The 4,456-nt window shown below is 33.2% G+C and overlaps 1 protein-coding gene across 1 annotated transcript in view; it reads right to left on the bottom strand.

Moving 5' to 3' along the window:
- The window catches only part of LOC103130826 (interaptin-like), a 41,928-nt gene that overhangs the window by 22,734 nt on the left and 14,738 nt on the right, over positions 1-4,456 (bottom strand). The gene's annotated exons all lie outside the window — the stretch shown is intronic.

Genomic DNA, 4,456 nt, shown 5'->3' with positions numbered 1-4,456 from the left:
GTGTTTCTGGTCAAACTGAACTCAGATTTCTAAAAACCTGGTAAATTACAACCGATTCATGTTCTAACAAGGGAGAAAAACTTTTCTTTTTGCATAGCTGCTGCTTTGTACACTTTTTTTCCTTGAAAAATCAATTAATTTTATCTTATGTATTTTTGTTATTACTCAGGTTTTCTGTGTCTCATAATTTAAAAATTTAAAAAATAATTAATTGTGACCAAAAAGCAAAGATTGAGAAAATCGTCTTTTTGTTTGTTTTATTTTGTTTTTTCTTTCACAGTTTTGTATTTTTAGTGACACTTATTAAAGGGAGCACTGCTGTCATGTTACTCACATCCCTTAATTAAATGGTGAGGAAGTTTCACTTTTTGTTCTCATGTTAAAGGTGCAAAGGGCCAAGAAGTTGTGCATGAAGAATGAGAACCTTGGAATCAGAGTCCCAATTAATAATGATAATCATGTAGAAGACCAAAGTAACATAATTTCATTTCTCAGTAGGAGTTTCTTGGTTCCTGTGCAATAATGTTGTAGCTGAAATGAGACATGACAACTAAACATGTCACACTTCCTTGTAGTGCAGGAAAAACTAGAGTCCCCAACATAATCTGATTATTATTATTCATCTGCAACCTTTCATCCATCTGAACAACAGAGGTCCCTGTTGTGCAGATCTGCATAAATACAACTTTGATTTATCTCACATCTTCATAAAAATTAATGAAACTAATAATTTAGCAACTAATAATTTAACTCTAAGTCATTCTCTGTTGACTTACAGTTAAAATATTTAAATACGTTTTATCTTTTGGGTGTTATGATCCAGTAAATCCTACATGCACACTGAGGTAGAACTGATCAGCCCTTTTCTCATCTGATTACATACTAGTTATTCAGTAACACAATTTTAAGTAAACAGGTTTAATATCACTAAAATACTACTGTAAAGATATTTCTCTTACCTGTTCCCCATTATGACTTCTCTCTGTTCTGATCTGTCCGTCTACATCAGTCTGTCTGTGGCGTCGACCGTAGAAAACACAAGTGCTTTCTGATGAAGTTTAGTATCTCTTTTACTTTTTACTTGTCATCAGGACTTACTGGTTTCTGGAATGTGTGACTCATTCATCACAGTTTCAGACTTCAGCACTGCACCAAGAAGATGTGCTACTGAGTTAAACTAAAGAATTCAACACATCAGGTTTTAAAACAGTGGGAGAAAACAACATCCAAGTTTTTGATAAATATAAAAATTCTCAAAAAATCTCAGCTTTGGAAATGGCTCTACAACATTTAATAGTTTACACAAAACAATGAAACCTTTATTCTACATATATCTTTTTACTCAAGCAGAATCAAAAAATGGAGAGTATTTGTGCATTTAGCCATTCCCACTGTTCAAAGCACCACAAGATGTCACAGTTTCTTCATTTTGAAAAGCTAAAAACCTCATCCTGCCTTCTCTGGAAAGTTCATGGCTACAACATTCATTGATGATCATTTTGTATTTAATGAGAAACATATAAAAATCTTGCTTCCTTAAATCCATCCCTCTAATTTTAAGACCAACTGCATATTTGCAGGGTTCGAGTGTAGACCAGCTTTATGGGAGGGCGAGAAAAACAAAATAAATTCAAACCACACCCTCATATTTTTCTGACATGCCCTTTAGTCAGTAAAAACAGGTTATAAAGCACAAAAGAAACTTCATTCAAACAGGAAGCAATTAAGGCGAGATGCTTCTCACCATGAAGATCTTTCATTTTATGACAGCAGCTTTGATCTTTATTGTTTGAAACCTTTTCCTTCAGACACAAAGCTCCAAATTGCTGAATAAATGTTTAGAATATTTGCAGCGTCTACTTATTTTTAATTTTTAACTGTGTATTGTTTAAATTAAATTGTGAAAAGTTATTTTAAAAAGTAAAAAAGAACCGTAGTCTGTCCCGTGAAAACAGGATTTAATATTTTACAAACTGTTTTGCTATAATAGAGTAATGGCAATTTATTGGCTGACCACATATTTACATTAATATTTTCAAAAAGCAACATTGTTAATGTTTTTCTCCAGTGGTTTTCAAGACAAAATGCAGTTTGGTCCACCAATGAAACTGATCCAAAGCTCCAATTCCAGCTGGGTTCAGGTTAGTTCCTCAATAGGCTGCAGAAACCCAAGACATCATTTGAGTCAAAATCATTTAGCTCATTATTGTTTAACAATGACAATAGAAGAGGAGGATTCTTTGACAAATACAAATGTACATTTTGTTTAAAGTTCTGCAAAAAAGGTAACTTTAATCTCCTGATATAAAAAGTCCGACTATGACACACCAAGCAGCATCTTTCACTTTCTTGCCTCCTGGAAAATATGTGNCCTCCAGCACTTCAGTTGTTCTTATGTGCTTTTTATAACCTCCTCTCTTCATTATCCATTTCTTCGTGGTATAATTTTGTCATGCCAGTAACTCTTGTTGCTTGGTTTATTCATTAGAGGATAATGACTCATATTGTGGTTGTAGTAAAATCTCAAAACCAAATAAATCACATTGTAAGTAACAGATGCAAATTACTTTTTCTGTTATCCTTTTGTGAATAATTTCTGTAGATTGAGGCGCAGCTTATATTTTAAATGGTTTCCTGGTTCTGTGTTTCTGGTCAAACTGAACTCAGATTTCTAAAAACCTGGTAAATTACAACCGATTCATGTTCTAACAAGGGAGAAAAACTTTTCTTTTTGCATAGCTGCTGCTTTGCACACTTTTTTCCTTGAAAAATTAACTAATTTTCTTATGTATTTTTCTTATTACTCAGGTTTTCTGTGTCTCATAACTTAAAAAATAAATAAGTGTGACCAAAAAGCAAAGAATGGGGAAGTCGTCTTTTTGTTTGCTTTATTTTGTTTTTTCTTTCATAGCACTGTATTTTTGGTGACACTTATTAAAGAGAGTACTGATGTCATGGTGCTCACATCCCTTAATTACATTGTGAGGAAGTTTCACTGTTTGTTCTAATGTTAAAGACTCCAATTGACCAGTGGCCGAGGAGTTGTGCATGGAGAATAGAAACCTTGGATTCAATTCATGATAATATGTAGAACATAAAATATCTCATTTCTCAGTATGAGTTTGTTGGTTCCTGTGCAACAATGTTGTAGCTGAAATGAGGTATGACAACTAAAAATTTCACTTCCTCGTAGTGCAGGAAAAGCTAAAGTCCCCAACATAATCTGAACATTATTCATCCACCTGAACAACAGAGGTCGCTGTTGTGCAGATCTGTCATAATTAGAGAATAATTTTCTCTCATTATATACAATTTTGATTTATCTCACATCTTCATAAAAATTAATGAAACTAATAATTTAGCAACTAATAATTTAACTCTAAGTCATTCTCTGTTGACTTACAGTTAAAATATTTAAATACGTTTTATCTTTTGGGTGTTATGATCCAGTAAATCCTACATGCACACTGAGGTAGAACTGATCAGCCCTTTTCTCATCTGATTACATACTAGTTATTCAGTAACACAATTTTAAGTAAACAGGTTTAATATCACTAAAATACTACTGTAAAGATATTTCTCTTACCTGTTCCCCATTATGACTTCTCTCTGTTCTGATCTGTCCGTCTACATCAGTCTGTCTGTGGCGTCGACCGTAGAAAACACAAGTGCTTTCTGATGAAGTTTAGTATCTCTTTTACTTTTTACTTGTCATCAGGACTTACTGGTTTCTGGAATGTGTGACTCATTCATCACAGTTTCAGACTTCAGCACTGCACCAAGAAGATGTGCTACTGAGTTAAACTAAAGAATTCAACACATCAGGTTTTAAAACAGTGGGAGAAAACAACATCCAAGTTTTTGATAAATATAAAAATTCTCAAAAAATCTCAGCTTTGGAAATGGCTCTACAACATTTAATAGTTTACACAAAACAATGAAACCTTTATTCTACATATATCTTTTTACTCAAGCAGAATCAAAAAATGGAGAGTATTTGTGCATTTAGCCATTCCCACTGTTCAAAGCACCACAAGATGTCACAGTTTCTTCATTTTGAAAAGCTAAAAACCTCATCCTGCCTTCTCTGGAAAGTTCATGGCTACAACATTCATTAATGAACATTTTGTATTTAATGAGAAACATATAAAAATCTTGCTTCCTTAATTCCATCCCTCTATTTTTGAAGACCAACTGCATATTTGCAGGGTTAGAGTATAGACTAGCCTTATGAGAGGACTATTAAAAAAATTAATTCAAATCATATTTTTCTGACATGCCCTTTAGCTTCAACAGTAAAAACTGGTTAGAAAGCAAAAAAGAAACTTCATTCAAAGAGGAAACAATTAAGGCAAGATGCTTTTCACCATGACTGACATGAAGATCTTTCATTTTATGAAAGCAGCTTTGATCTTTATTGTTTGAAACCTTTTCCTTCAGACACGAAGCTCCAAAT

Source organism: Poecilia formosa, unplaced genomic scaffold, assembly GCF_000485575.1.
Source record: "Poecilia formosa unplaced genomic scaffold, Poecilia_formosa-5.1.2 Scaffold680, whole genome shotgun sequence".
Taxonomy (NCBI): Eukaryota; Metazoa; Chordata; class Actinopteri; order Cyprinodontiformes; family Poeciliidae; genus Poecilia; species Poecilia formosa.
This window is presented reverse-complemented; position numbering and strand designations above follow the sequence as displayed.